At 44.2% G+C, this 16,562-nt stretch overlaps 1 protein-coding gene across 4 annotated transcripts in view; it reads right to left on the bottom strand.

Annotated features, from left to right (window-relative positions):
- The window catches only part of CACNA1A (calcium voltage-gated channel subunit alpha1 A), a 214,697-nt gene that overhangs the window by 157,418 nt on the left and 40,717 nt on the right, over positions 1-16,562 (bottom strand). The gene's annotated exons all lie outside the window — the stretch shown is intronic.

Below are 16,562 nucleotides of genomic sequence, written 5' to 3'. Positions count from 1 at the left end.
CACCTGGGCAAACCTGCCAAAGGGCATGGTTCTTTCTACTGCTAACTATGAATGCATTCATCCATCCATCCATCCGTCCATCCATTCAGTAAATGTTTATTGAGCACCATTCTCAGGTTCTCTACTAAGTTCTGAGTTCAGTCTTTGCCCCCCAAAGGAAGAAGACGGGTGATTAACCCACTATACAGATGTCACCAGATTCCATAAAGAAGGGACCTAAACTGGCCTGATATTAGGCACAGTGTAGGGACATCAGGAAGATTTCAGTTAATATGTACTTCCTTGAGTCCTGTGAATGCCCTCCCTGGCAACTTGGCCCCCCTCCAAGTCCCCTGGACCTTCCTATGGTGCAGCAAACTAAAGGTCTACACTTAGCACAAAAGGGGAACTTATTCTCTAACTGGTCAGTACCTGTGTCGCTCCAGTTGTTAAATACTTTAAATATTACATATGAGTCAGAATTAGCTAGACCTAAAGGAGAGAGCATATTCCAGACACAGGCAACAGCATTTGCAAAGGTCCCAGGGTGAGTGAGCAGATGCTGCTGTTGGAGGAGGCTGGCAACCCTCTCCCTATTTTCTCCCTCTAAAATGCAACTGTGAACAGAAGGAAGCCTGGCCCTGCAGTGGGGTGGATCTGCATCCAAGTCCTGCTCCAGAACTTTCCATCTGTGTGACTTCGGACAAGTGACTCTTCCTCTCTGGATCTAGTTTTCCTCAACTGTAATAATATTCTTGGAGCTGTGGGGAGGCTTGAAGGCAATAAGGTATGTAAGGGGCATGGCACATAACAGGTGCTCAACTAATGCCAATTTCCTTTCTCTGAGATTGGCCTGGGTTCTCATAATCTGGAGTTTCCAGAGGGGAGAGGGGTGGTGTTGCTTATTAAAGGAAGGCAGAAATAAAACAGAATTAGGGTATGAAGAAGGGATGGAGAAAAGTTCTCCACACAGATGCTCACCACCCTGGCCTCTGTCCTCCTAACCTGATAGAATTGGAAGAGGTGGGATACCTGGGTAGCTCAGTCAGTTAAATGTCTGCCTTTGACTCAAGGTTGTGATCTTAGGGTGCTGGGATCGAGCCCTGTACCAGGTTCCCTGCTCAGAGAGGAGTCTACTTCTGCCTCCCTCTCTGCTCCTCCCCCCTCTACACTCATGCTCACTCTCTCTCTCTTAAATAAATAAATAAAATATTTTTTTTAAAAAGGGAAGAGGTTTCCATTCAGCTTTGACCAGGAGCAGATGACATTAAGGAAGAAGGAAGGAAGGAAGGAAGGAAGGAAGGAAGGAAGGAAGGAAGGAAGGAAGGAAGATAAGAAAAGAAAAGAAAGAAAAGAAAGAAAAGAAAGAAAGAAAAGAAAAGAAAAAAGAAAAGAAAAGAAAAGAAAAGAAAAGAAAAGAAAAGAAAAGAAAAGAAAAGAAAAGAAAAGAAAAGAAAGAAATATCAAAAGCCCGGTTGACATAAGGAGACAGACTGTATGGCTGTGAACTGTGCTGTGTTTACATAGCAGGCAAGAAATCTGTTCCCTCACTTCAATAGCACATGAGGGCTCAGAACTCAGATATCAAGTCGAGATTTGATAAAAGCTGTGTGATCTTCCCCACCTTTAGTTCCCAGGTGGCCATATGATGGGCCCTGGGCTCTCAGCAGAGCCTTTGCTGGCACTTTCTTTCCTTTTCACTGTGTGACTGACATGGTAATAATAACACGTCATCTCTGTTTCTTGCTAAAAGTCAGGAATAAAAAGGAAGGGTAAGGTGTGGCACCAATGACTAACAGAAGTCAGGGCAGAAGGCCTCAGGGGACCAGAAATCAGGGTCTCCATGGTTCCAGTGAATAACTTCTTGGATACACCCTCTTTGCAATACAATGTACTGCTTCTCCCACTAAGAGATGGGACCTATTGCCCCACTCCTTGAATCTGCACTGGCTTTACTGCCTGCTCTGGCCATCAGTGGCTGAAGTGAGGACATTGCATTCCTGGGACTGGCCCTCCAGAGGCCTGTGTACTCCCTCTTTCTTCTAGAAACGCTGCTTCTGCCATATGAACAGGCTCACACTAGCCTACTGGAGGATAAGACCACATGGAGCAGAGTACAGTGGGTCCAAGCAAGACCATCCTAGACCAGCCTACAGCCAACCAACATGCAAGCAGGAGAGCCACCCAGCTGCCCCACAACTGACCACAGATGCATGAATGAGCTTACCTGAGATCAGATGAAGTGCCCCTTTGAACTGCCAACCCTCAGAATCATAAGCTGAATAAATGCTGTCACTTTAAGCTGCTGGGTTTTGGCATTGTTTGTTATGCACCACTATTATGGCACTATGTAACTGATATGAAGGAGCATACAGAAGAGATGATTATAAGGTGAATGAAGACAGTTTTAAAATAAAATGTTCTGACTTTAAATGTACCCTTTTAACCAAATAGAAAACCAAAAGTTAGAACAGTCTCTAGAAGGGTTAGAAAAGTGAAATACTTTCCCACACTCTCTCAGAGCTAGATGTGGCAATGTATTTCTGGCCATGAAATGTAAGTAGATTCTCGATGGATAGTTTCTGGGAAAGATTTTGCTCTGTCTGCTGCAGAAATTGGCAGAGCTGGATGGGGTCATCTTGTCCCTACTTCTTCCTGCCTGGAAAGTGGACATGATGCTGAAAGCTCCAGCAGCCATCCTACAACCATGAGGTAAAGGCCAAGAGATTGGCCAAGAGATGCCAGTCAATGCCAACCAACACCCACCACCAACTTTTTGTAACATGACAAAAAATAAGCCCCCATTTGTTTAGGCCACCACAGGTTGGATCTTCTGTTACCATTTCTGAGCCACACAAGACTTCACAATAGGAGCACAAAACCAGACTTCTTCCTTATACAGATGTGAACACATGAATTGCTATGCCATTCCCAGTGGAGAGACTACCCTGCTAATACAATTCTCACCTCACCGTCAGAGAAGCCCAGTTTACTCATTTCTCCCTTTCTGAAACAAATTCTACTCCTTGCTGCCAGCCAAAGACAATGCAAAATGTTGCTAACTCATCCCCAATCTTGGACCCTGGATTTGAATCCTGCTTGGCTCATCTGCTTCAACTTTCTATGCCTTTTATTCACTCTGACCTCTGTTCTTCTCTGCACAGAAGTCCCATACCCCTCAGGCCAGGAAGGAGAGAGTCCTTTGTCTCCAGAATATCAATGGAGCCCAAACTTCCCAAAGGTCTAGGGTCTGGCTTTTAGCTGCTCCTCCTCCTTTATCCCTTCCCTGCAGAGTGGTTGTTCTCAATTCCCATTTGGGGCTAACAGGGTGAGCTTTGTTTTTATCTCATTTCTGCTGGCTAGAGATGAATTGACCTTCAAGATCCTTTGCCAGGATAACTAAGGAGTTGAGTGTAAAAAAACCAGGAGAGTGTAGCCATCAAAGTAGACACTCTGGGTGCTGTGCCCATGTCCCTCATTGCTCACTCTGAACATCTATGATGTTCTGGCCACAGAAGGGTGCTCAGTCTGAGTGCAGAGCCAGGAGAGCAGGGAGCACAGGCCCCAGGATGATGTCCCAGCCCCCTCACTCCTTCGGTGAGCTAACTCTGAGGGATGTGTGCTACTTGCCTCCCAAAATTCTCCAGGGAGATGACACAAGCACTGAATTGCTAACGGCACTAACTCGTTGGCTAATGTAACCCTTACTAGCTATCTTCTCTTCATTATCTTACCCCTCTAGTTTCCATCTGTGTTTCACGGGATCTCCAAACAAGCTGCTGGCCTGAAAATCTCTCCCCCAGCGTCAGTCTGAATTCTGGATTGCAAACACCAGAAACTGGCTGTCTGTCTGAGGCATAGAAGGGATTTTTAGGAAGCTCAGATAATCAGCCAGAGTCCAGAGGAGGGGACTTGGAAAGTGGGCAGGAGCACTGCAGGCAGACCAACAACCTCCACTGCAGCAGGCTGCCAGGAAGGAAGTCAGGAACCATCTTTTTGTGTTTGAAACATTCTACTTTCCAATTCCTGGGTCAGGGAGCATGTGAGTGGTTGAGTTTAAATCACACACCCTGATTACCAAAGGGTGGAGAGAGGACGACTTCTCTCTCCAGAAACCTTCAGTTTGTGAGTGAGTGTGGAGCCTGTGATCCAGGAGTACTACGCATGAAGGGGTGGGGGTGGGGGGGTTCTCCCCAGATTGGGAGAGGGGAGTGGATGTTGGATGCCAAACTACCAGGAGCCAATGTTCTCTACAGCGAACTAACTGGTCTGTGGAACTGGGCCTGGAGAAGCACTCATAATTATTATCATCACTATAATTATAGTTATTAGAGTTATAATAGCTAACAGCACTGAGCACTTATTCTGTGCCACTTTCTAAGTGCTTTATGTATATTATCTCATGGAATCCTACCTTTTGAGGTAGGTATGACTATTATTCCCATTTCACAGATGAGGAAGCTGAGGCTCACAGAAGCACCAAGGCCCTTCTCCTTTTTTTCTTCAAACCATCCCTCAGTCAATACTATCCCTAAATCTACTCCACCAAGTGTCAGACAGGAGCTCATTAAAATTTTCAAACAACTCTACTAGGTAGGGTGTGTTCTTATTCCTGTTTTCCAGATGAGGGGCGCTAAGATTCAGGGAGGCACAGTCATCTGCCAATGGTCACATAACTGAGGAATAGAGCTGTGTTTTGAATCTATTCAAACTCCTAAGCCCGTGATCCCAATCACCAATGTGTATGTTACTTCTGGAGTTGCCCACATGAGGAGGAGCTGACGGGCAAAGCAAGGTTGCAATCTGAAGGCTCTACTACCTGAGTACCTCTCAATGTAGGACTCGCCCCTGAAGCCAAAATTCATCAGACATATCACTACCGAGAAGTCACGCAGGGTAGAACCTCAATTTCTGCTGCCCTGGTGGATTATATCCTTGCTCTACGAGACACAGCCTCTCTAGTGAATTTCCTATATATCCCCAAGTGAAACCATCCCAAACACACCCTTCCCATTTCATGAAGATCTGTCCAGATGTTTTGGTATGATGTAACTAGAATTTTATTTAGGAGGAGATGCATAATAATATGTGACGCCATTTTCTTCATCTTTCTAAACATGCCCACCATTTCACTCTTCTGATAAAAAAGAAAACTTGTAAAGGAGAGGAACAAGACCGGGACATCAAGCTAGTCCCCAAATGAGTTCACCCAACCCTCAAACCCTGGCACAGATGGTAGAAACTACCAATACTTTTCCTCCTTCATTTGCTTTTCAATCAGATCTTTGCCACCAGGACTTCATGTATCCCTATTACCCCCTATGGACAACCATTTAGAGTTACTCTTTTCCTCCTGATTACAAAGCCCCAACGGTTTTCTCCTCTCTTGGGCTGCAACTGATGTAGCTGACTGGGCTTGCCTCTCTTCCTAACTATCTGCCCACTGAATCTTCTGTTTCTTTCCTCTTCCTCCCTCTGGTCCCTAACTGTGGGTGCTTCCCTGACCCTGCATTCCTGAAAATGTCCTGCAGAGCTCAGACATTTTCCAGCCTTACCCACCTCTTTGTGGATGACTCTCAAGGCCAGACAGGCCAGGCAGGCTTTAACCATATCTACATGTGTCTAAATAACATTTTGACTTTGATGTCTTGCAGGGACCTCACCATGACTGAAATAAGTTCCCACTAGAAGCGTCCTGTGCCCCTGCAATGGAACCACCATGCTACCCGGTCAACAGTAGATGATGATCATGTTCTAGAATGTTCTTTTTTTTCTGGGAAAGAGTCCTTAAATCCATCCTTTCCTTCATATTTCCATTATCATCCCAGACATGGAATCACCCCAATTCTAGGACCTGCTCCACCATGGGGATTCTCCTCCCCAACCCTCTCTCCTCTTGACTACATTTTACTGCTAAAAATTATCCATCTAATCTTCATCTCAACCCAACAAGGTAGGTATTAATATGAATCTCATTTAACAGATGAGTAAAATAAAGACTGCTTAGTAAATCTTAGTAAATCATTTGCCCTAAGCCACACATCTTCTGAGCATGAGAGCCAGGATTTGAACTCACATCCCCAAAGTGATGTCCTGTGTTACATGGGAGAGTTAAGTTCTGGTTCTGAAGTAAAGGGAACAAAGGAGAAATTACATAGGCTCAAAAACACCCGCAACAATACTTTAAGTCATCCACAAAGCACAACATGTATGGTTTTGCATATTTAAGTCTGGGCAGTAATAAGCATGTATAATGTGGGCAGTAATAGGTGATATAAAAGAATCTAAATAGTATGCTTCATGTGACAGATACTGCTAACTGACCCAAAAGCCATTTCCCTCTCCCCCATCTTTTTTATGAGCAGAACTAACTTTCCATAAAATGGCAAAAATGCCAGACACTCAGGTTTCTGGTCTACCTTGAAGCTGGAAATGGTCATGTGACCCAGGTATACCCAATCAGATGTAGAGGGAAACCTGTTGGGAACTTCTGGGCAAAATTTGTTTCTCCTAGATAAAAAAGAAAAGCCGCTAATGAGACTTTTCTCTCTCAGCCATTACTTTCCTGCTTTTGAATGAGGCTCTGAGAGAAGACGTGGCAGCCACTTTGCCACCTTGGGGCAACAAGTCATGAGGTCAAAATCCATCTCACTGAGGGGAATGGGAGGACATCACTGAGCCATTTAACTAATCCTGGTCCACAGATTTGTGGATTTCTAAGTCAGGTAACAAAAACGTCTACTTAATGCTAAAGCCCCTTCAGAAATCTCTTCTGTTACTTGAAGAGGAAAAAAGCAGCCCTACCTCATATACTGGGTTCTATGAAGAACATGAATCATGCTTATTCCTTGGAAAAATATTCACTAAACGCAATGGCAGATAGAAATGACCTCACTATTTAACTATTATCTTTATCCTTTTTCTTTTTCTATGTATGCCAATTATATAACAATGATTTTGTATAAGTCAGATTTGCATAGAATGCAGTTCTGCTACACACTTACCAGTTTCTGCTTTGAGAACATCCAGGGCTATTTCCTATGAATCAAAACTCATCAGTCTAGTTTACAAAGACCTCTCAGTCTGATCCCTCCTGTCCACTCAATCTTATAATGATTCAACTTCACATCCCTGGCATACCAACATGAAGCAAATGAAATAAGCACTAGCCACATTTTAGTGCCCAGAGCAGGGCTTAAAAGAGTTTTAGATTTCCGTCCTGTCTCTGTTCCTGCTGCCAGAGTTTCATCTCCTGAAATTCTGTTGGTGGCCTCCAAATATGCCTGTGAACAGTGAAAACAAAACAACCCATGACCTCCAGCACCAACTATGTCTATTCAGCACCACAAAAAAAAACTTGACTTCTAAAATCAAAGCTTCTTAGGGTGGAAGGGACTCTTGGGCATTAAGTATTTGATACTTTTTAGCCTGTGATATCTCCAAAAGACGTTTACACATAGACAAGTTACACACTTAGAAAATATATTCCAGCTGACTGTTTCAGAGCCCAACCTGCACAACCATACACAGTAGGCCTGAGAACACACCCTTTGCTCAGACCCCCCACTTGCACACAAATCTGTTCATTCTTGTGCCACTTTTATTAATGCAAAGTACCTAAGAAAGCTGATTTTAGGAGGAGTTTTAGAGCTCAACACATAAGACACGCCATAACTCCTGGGGCAGGACCACAGCCAATGGGCAGGCTTATCCTTGTCACAGTACATATAATAGTTAAGCCAGCATTTCCAGCTGCCCTCCAAAACTGCACCATCTGATCTAGACCAGGCGAAAGGTCTGGAAAGGGAAAGGGGCTTCTGTGCCTCAGTTTATTGAACACAGAAACTTCCCTCAGCATTGGCAGGTTATAGGTACCATCGATTCAGTCATTCTGTCAGAAACATTTATTGAGTGCCTACTGTGTGCCAGGCACTATTCTAGGCATGGGCAATAGTACCATGAGCAGGAGAAACCAAATCCCTGTCTGCAGGGAGCTTATTAGTGGAGGAGACTGGCAGAAAATAAATACAATTTCTAGTTTGTTGGAAAGTGGCAAGTGCACAGAAAAGAAGGAGGAAGTGTCAGAATTGTTAGAATTGTAGATAAGGAGCCAGGGACATTGGTATAAAATCTTAAAGATGAGGAAATGGATTGAGAGGTGCATACCAGGCATATGGCACTGCAAGTACAAGGGCCCCGAGATGGAAATATGCCTGAAATGTTCAAGCAGCGAGAAGCCAAGTGAACAAGGGTGGCGGCTGCTTAGGGTGGGAGATGATGGGGGGAGATCAGAAAGGTTCTTGTGGGCCATGGTGAGGATTGTGGCTTTTACACTGAATAAGACAGGAACCACAAGAAAGATGTGAGCAGAAGAGTGATTTGATCTAATTTATGTGTTAAAAGGATCTTTCTGGCTGCTTGTGTTGATAACAGGCTGTGGGGGAGGAGGGTAGAAGCAGAGAGACCTGGGCATAGGCTGCTCCAACAAGCTGCCTGAGAGATGATGATGGCTTAGCCCAGGTGATGGCAGTGGAAGTGGAAGGAGACAGAAACTACAGAATTTTTGAAAGGACTAACCATGAGAGAGGAGGTGTCAAGATTTTTAACCAGAGTTCCTAGAAGGATAGAGCTGTCATTTAATGATATAAGGAGACACGAAGAGAAATATGAGAAGGATTCACAGGAGTTCAGTTTTGGACATCTTGAGTGTGAGATGCCTGTGGATTCCTCCCCACTCGGGGACTGTAAGAGAGTTCTGGGCAGAAGACTTAAGTTTGGGGAACATCAGTACAGAAGGTATTTAAACCGTTGAGATTGGCTGACATCACCAAAGAGCTCATTATAGCCAGATAAGTCAAGAAAAATGGGGCTTCAATTTTCCTAGACCCCGCCCCACCAAACCTCAGCTCTACAATTCTGCCACACAACCCCACTGAAGATGAGGGCTTGCTGTCTCTGGATCAGGCCCAGGTCCTCCCCAGAGAGAAGAATGTCCAGTTTCTACAACCTCTGTCACAGCAGAGCATCTCCAGTGCCTATAGCCCCTTCCTGCAAAAAGCAAAGCACAGTGTTTCTCACTTGGCAGCCTCTGCCTCAGCCCCAGGCACCCACTTGCTTCCCGTTCCGCTGAGATTTCCTCTGCCCGCCAGGCAGCTGCCTCCTGGCCCTGGTGAGAAAAGAGGAGTCATTTAGCCCTGCAAACTGTAGAGGCAGTGGCCAGATGCCTCTCTGGAGGCAGGCTGGTGTTTGTCATAGCAATTCAAGGGGACAAGCCCTCGATCAGCCCCTAAACCTGCTGAGAGATGAATAGCAAGGTCTTCTCCAGCCACACAAGGAAACTGGCCAAGAAGCTCAGTATGGAGCAATGTCACCTAGCCATCTGGTCCTCACTCAGGTCATCCCTACTCCAGTCAGGGGTGGAGGGAGAAAGGGAGGACGTATTTATCTGGCAAAGTGTGCTGTGCGCTGTCCAGGGTGCTGAAATCTCTAACCCGCCAAGCTTCAAACTATTATGGTTCCAAGATAAGGACTTTGGGGAGATGATGCTTGGAAATACAAGGGATAAACTAGAAAGCAAGAAGTCAGTAAAGGGTGCACTAATGAATGGGTATCATTGTGAGCAACTGGTATTCGATCCTGTGGAGGGCCCTTTGAGAGGTAGGACACTCCTCCAAGTCTTCTCGCTGAGCAATGGGGAAGCCAGGCTATTTATACACTTGACTCCCTCTCTCACCGGTTAAGTGCTGCTCCTAGGGGGTGCTAAACGTCTATCATGTGGGCTGAACAAACTTCTGTGATGCTGGAGAAGACCCTCCAGCACAGATGCAGAAAGATAAGAATGCTGGAGGTAGAAAGAGGTTAGCTTGTATGGGAACTGCCCACTGCAGGTAAACTCAGAGATGAGTAGGATAAATATAGAGTGGGGCACTTGCAGCATCTACCACACACCTCCAAAGGGATATGTTCTAATTTCTTTCCCTTCAATCCATCAACTCCCATTCATGAAGAACTCAGAATGGCCTAGGGGCTCCATTCATGGTGTTGGCTGCAGTATTGCCTCCTCCAATCCCTACCACAGCCTAAGGAAGCAGACACTACCCCTTTTCTAGGTGAGAACACTGAGGCTTGGAGGGATCCATGCACATTCTTAAGTTCATCACTGGCAGAGATCCCTCCAGCCCTGAAGCCCAAGTCTTAACCATTGGTTGATGCCAGTCTCCCATTTCTGGACATCTCTTTTGCCCATTCCACACCCCCATGCTACAGACGAGTCCAAAATGGGGAAGAAAAGTAAAGATCCCCCTGGAAAACCTGACTTAAAAATAGTATAAGACTCAAGAACATGGATTCTGGCTCCAGATCTACCTGAGTTCAAATCCTGGATCAACCACTTATGAGATGGGTGACACTGGGCAAGGTGTTTAGCCTCTTTGAGCCTTAGTTTCTTCATCTGTAAAGTAGGCATAATAGTGATACTTAATTCAGAGGGCTGTAAAGATTAACTGAGCATATATACATGCACAGTATATCATGTTATGAGTGCCTTCTAAGTTCTAATTTGTCAATGTTGCCATTGCTGTTAATAATAGGTATTATGTCCACAAGGATACCAGGCTGAATACAGCTCTTTGAACTTAACTTGAGCCCCAGGGTATCCTAGTTTTAGGGTACTGTCCCAGCAGAATGGTTGAGATCCTAATCCATCCCTTACTAGCCAGGGGACCCTGCACAAGTAGCTTGACCCCTCTGAGCCTCAGATTCACCTCTAAAAAAGGCTTGTGGAACTGAAGTGTGATAATGCACATAAAATTTTTAATATAGTGCTGGCATACAGTAAATGCTTAATAAATGATGGGAATAACAAGCATGGCAACCAACATCATTACTATCACCATTGTTGTATTACAAGATGGAGAAGCTAGTTCCTGCCGCTAGAAAGTGAGCCTGTTCCTCGTGGAACACAGTTCAATAAACATCATGACAACCAAATGCTTCGAACAATAAAAATATCAATGCTCTCTCAACAATAAAACTCTCTGAATGATAAAAAGCATTTGTGCCATACTAGGGAATCCTTCTGATACTGAGGGTGACTGAACCACAAGGGGAGAAATTAATGCAGAGAAACATTAAAATAAAATGCATCTGATATTTACAGAGGCTGTTAGTCTCATGAGTTAGAGTACTGATTGGGTTTTGCTGTTGTTGTGTTCAGAATGCTGTTTTTATTTTCAGGCAACTCAGAACAGCAACATGGGAGGCGAAGGAAGGAGGAGAGAGTGAAGAGTGGCCACATGTGTTTGTTAAATTAATCAAAAAGGGAAGACAGCATGAGGTGTGTGACTCTGGTCAAGTCATTTTAATACCACTGGGCACCAGTTTCTTCAGCTGTATAAGGGGGAACCAAAATTATTTTCTGAGGCTTCCTTTCTATATCTCTGGAAAGGGGCCACAGGCTGGATACTCAAAAGATAGAAGAAAGGAAAAGGCAGGACTTTAATGGCAGAAGCTCAGGAGGGGGGCATTTAAAAAAAAAGATTTTATTTATTTATTCATGAGAGAGAGAGACAGGCAGAGCGAGAAGCAGGCTCCCTGCACGAAGCCCGATGTGGGATTCGATCCCAGGACTCTGGGATCACATCCTGAGCCAAAGGCAGACGCTCAACCTCTGAGCCACCCAAGCGTCCCAGGAGGGGGGCATTAATCATCTACACCATTCCCACTGCCCTCAAACTGGGGTTTTAGGCTCCTTGATGTGAACACAGCTTCTGATTCTGGAAATTTCCTGATTTGCCATCATCCCAGTGTGATTTTGGGCAAATAACTTAGCCTTTCTGTGTCTTAAATCCCTTGTGAGTGAAATAAAGGGTTTGGACCTGCCAGAGTCCACTGAGTCCTAAAATTCGCTGATGCTATGAAACCAAAGCCAACATCCTTACCTGATGGTCCCTGAGTAGTTAGGTATTTTCTTCACTTCTGATACTCAACAAAACTGCCCAAAGTCCGGGACAGTTTGTAGAACCTTCCAAAAAGGAACCTTCATTTTTACAGAGCCATGAAATGTCAGAGTTGGCAAGGACCCAGAGCTCATTTGTCCCATGCCTTATCTGATGTCAGAGTACCTGTTATAGACTCCTGGGCTGTTTGACTATATCAATGCAATGGTCCCCACCTCCATAAACAGTTTGGTGCATTTTCCAGAACACTCTGATTCTCAGAAGTGTTACCGCTTTGCAGCCATTTATTTTACTGAGCACCTATGTGCGGTACAGGGTCTAAGCCTGTGAACGCAAAAACAATCGTCTTCAACCCTACCCTGGTAACATCCACAGTCTCTTTTGTTAACATGCACAATTATATTATTTGACCTCCCAGATGTTTATATATATTTGAGCATTACAGCCAAAGCTCTGTCATTTCAGAAATACAGCCAAGCTTCTGAAATTTTCCTCTTACACGATTTCAATTTAATGATCAGACCTTCAAATACAATAGAAGCACACTTCAAAGGGGTTTGATAAAATTGCAAAGTTAGGGTCTCTAGAGGCCATGAACTACACAGAACAAACCAAACTCAATGGGTACGATATTTTCTGTCAAACTTTACACAAGAAGGCGGCACGAACATTATTAATCCATGAAAAATGAATGGTGTTTTAATGCTGCGGTTCACTTAGAAATGTGAGAAGACAATGAGTTAATCAGAAAGCGCTCATTAAGGCCATGTTGTCTCAGTGTCAGATTAATACACTCAGGTCCCCTCCCCCTGGAACCTGGAACTGAGAGTGTACTGCATTTGTATGACAGCATCACTACACAGAAGGCTGGCTTTGCAGGGCTTTTTGTCCCTGCTCTCCATTCCTCACTTACAGTCCAACAGGAGACTAAAGAGCCCCTTGGAATCTGAAGTAATGAAATTTGAGCTGTGTGCTTGATTTGAAGGAGGTAGAACCACCAGACAATGAAGAAGAATGGCTGATTATGGGAGAAGCAACAGGGAGACAAGCAAGAGAAAGGAAGGCAGGAAAAAATGAAGAGGGAAAGGAAGAGGAGTAAGAAAGGAACAGAATGGTGGCTTCTTGTGTTCACAGCAAGACCCCCTGAGAATCTAATGAGAACTATAGACCAGAAACATAATCTTTGCATGCAATTTCAGAGGGTTCATGGATCCCATTAATTCTAACTATGGGCTTCCATCTTTAGAGCCTATCTGTCTCAGATAAATTTCTCCTCTAAAGTCTTATCAGATGTTAAAAACTAGAAAAAAAGAGCTCCTTGTTGTAATCAAGGGGCGGATGCAAATATCCCAGTGGCTAACTTATCACATGGCCACCTTTCAACTTAATGACCATTTAGTGAGACTTATGACATGCTCAATGGTACACGAGCTTCTCTAGATGTTCCAAGAACCATGTAAAAAAAAAAAAAACACAGGGATTTTTTTAAGGCTTCTTCCTTCCAGCAAGGTCAAGCCAGTCCCTGCCAACACAAGTCAGCCTCCCCAGGGAGCATAAATTGGCACAACCACTTTGCAGAGCTATTTGGCAATGCCTCATGAAGCCAAGGATGCACACAGTACACAACTCAGCAGTTCCACTCCCAGGTAGATGCCCTAGAGAAATCCACTGGCGAGAGTGAGGGGACAGCTTGGTTCAAAATAGCCCAAAGCTGGAAACAACCCAAATAGATAAACACATGGTAGGATATTCATACTGCAGAATATTATGCAGCAGTGAAAATGGATCAATGAGACGTAGACTTGTCAATCATAGTAATCTCGTGGTGAGTGCAGAAGGAAGACTGTAGAAGGAAACATTTACAGAGAAACTTAAAACTGTGAAAAAATGCACTATATATATTTCTTATATACTACATAACCAAAATGTAAAGTAGGTACCACATATTTCTTATATTTTTATTTACACATATTTAAAAGGGTAAATACATAACTGGAAATAAACACAAAATTCAGGAAGGTCTTCTGCACAGGGAAGAGAAAGAGACAAGGCCAGGAAAGGAAACACAGGGGACTCACACTGTATGAGAAAGGTTTCATCATGGGGGGGCCTGGGTGGTTCAGTGGGTTAAGCGTCTGACTCTTGGTTTTGGCTCAGGTCATGATCTCAGGGTCGTGAGGCTGACTCCTACATTGGGCTCCACATTCAGTGCAGAGTCTCCTTGAGTTTCTTTCCTTCTCCCTCTGCCCCTCCATCCCCAGTACTTGCACACACACACTCTCTCTCAAATAAATAAATCTTAAAAAAAGAAAGAAAAACAAACAAACAAATGTTTCATTTTGATCACCTTCCTGTCCTCATCTCTTCCAGTCTCTCCTTCATTACTCTGTTCCAGCCACTCTGGCCTCCTCACTTTTCATCAAACATACCAGATACATTCCAGCCTCAGGACTTTCACCTGTCCTGTTCCCTCTGCCTGGTGCTTTCCTTCTTCAGCTATCCTCAAGGCTCATTCACTTACCTCCTTTAGGTTTTCATTGAAATACTGCCTTCCCAAGAAAAGTATTCCTTGGTTTCCAGCCATCCTGCCCATGTCCTTTTCTTTCTTTTCTTTTCTTCCTTTCTTTCCAGCCATCCTGCCCATGTCCTGTCTATGTCCTTTTCTTTCTTGATTAATTTTTCTCTGTCCCCTGCCATCTAATACACTAGATATTTATTCACTTATTCATTTATTTAGTCTTTCTTCACCACTTGACTATCTGTTGCACAAACGGAGGGACTTTTATTTGTTTTGTTTACTGCTGTTTCCCAGAGCCTAGCACATAATAGCTATACAAAAAATATTCATTGAATGAATATTTGCATATACAAGTATTTTTTATATTAGTCTCTACTTTTTGAGTGTCTGAATATTTTTGTTATGCACTTAAAAAAAGATTTATTTATTTTTAGAGTGAGGGTGTCCACAAGTGGTGGGGGGGGCAGAGAGAGAGAGAGAAAATCTCAAGCAGACTCCCCGCTGAGTACAGAGCCCGATGCAGGGCTTGATCTCATGACCCTGAGATCACGACCTGAGCCAAAATCAAGAGTCAGATGCTTAGCGGCCTAAGCCACCCAGGTGCCCCTTTATTATAGAATTTTAACAACAACAACAACAACAACAAAGTCAGCTATTAGGATGTTTCACAGACGAGTTTCCTACTAAGGTAAGAAATAGGTGCCAACATCACAATATGTCTCTGGAACCTACCAAGGTCCCAAGCCACAGGACTGTGGGCACAACCAACAGAGGACCCTCGGGAAGCACTCAAGACTATTAGAGGCTAGCCCAGGATTCCACAACAGACCACTCGCATCTGAATGCCTCTACTAAAACAGCCCAATATGACAAAGCTCCTTTTGGGAAAAGCAGCATTGCTCTGAAACAACAAATGTGCTCAAAACCTGAATTATAGGAGCCCAGCCAACAGAGCATGGTGCTAAGACCCATGACATCTGCTGGGAGAGACAAGATCTGGAATAGCAATAGAGCGAGGAGAAATGTGATCCTAGAAGAGAATTATGACCCCACTGAGGTGAGCTGTGACCCTGCAGAGGGGAGCTATGGCCCTATAGAGGGGAGCTATGACCCTACCAAGGGAAGCTGTGATGCTGCAGTGGGGAGCTGTGACCCCACAGAGGGGAGCTGTGACCCTGCAGAGGGAAGCTATGAGGAATGAATAGAGGTCTTGGAAGACAAGCCAATCTTAGCTTGGAGGAGAGGAGTTGGAGTGGAAGGTACAGAGGAGCCAGAAATCAGCATGAAATGGTAATGTCTACGCTGGCATCTGTTACAGGGCTTTTGGGTCCCTGACAGAGCCTGACTGGCTACTCAGCAAATCCACCTTCCTTTCCTTCTAAGCACAGACTGATGTTTCCCAGCTTCCCCTGCAAGGATGTGTGTCATGTGAATAAATTCTAGTCAAAGGAATAGGAAAGGAAGAGGCATGTGCCAGGCCCGTAAAACCTCCTTAATATCACTTTTCATGCTAATTTTTCTTCTGTGGTTTGCTTCAGACAATCACCGAGTGCTTGGAGGCTGTGAGTCAAGAATGAGGAGCCACAATGTAGCAAAGGCCTGGGTTCCCTCAATCACTGCTTGGAGAAGAGAGATCCACCAACACAGAACACCTGTTTTGGACTTTCAATGAATGAGAAATAAATCTCTGTTGTGTGTAAGACATCACTTTGTTTTTCTCTATTGTCATAACAGCTAGTGTTACCTTATAGAGAGGGTCCTTGGTAGAAAGCATATACACACTCACCTTTCAACTATGGTGTGCTATATACAGATGCAACAACTCTTCGAAGCCAGTCACACTATATGTTATCTAGTTTTATTTTCTCCATATCCCTACCACAAATTGTTGCACCCAGAAGTTCTCAACAAACATTTACTAGCTGGAAATCAAGACCAACTGGAAATAAAGGCATCCCCAAGTGAGGCAAGAGGACCACACATGCACAACAGTTAAAAACTTGAGTTCTGGAATCACACAATATCAGGTTCAAATTCCAGTTCCACTAGCAGGATGATCTTAGGCAAGTTCATATCTGTGTTTCGGATCTCTCTATGGTCATATGAGA

The sequence above is a fragment of the Canis lupus genome, chromosome 19, assembly GCF_048164855.1.
Source record: "Canis lupus baileyi chromosome 19, mCanLup2.hap1, whole genome shotgun sequence".
Lineage (NCBI taxonomy): Eukaryota > Metazoa > Chordata > Mammalia > Carnivora > Canidae > Canis > Canis lupus.
The sequence above is the reverse complement of the archived record's forward strand: the minus strand, read 5'-3'. Positions and strand labels throughout refer to the sequence as shown.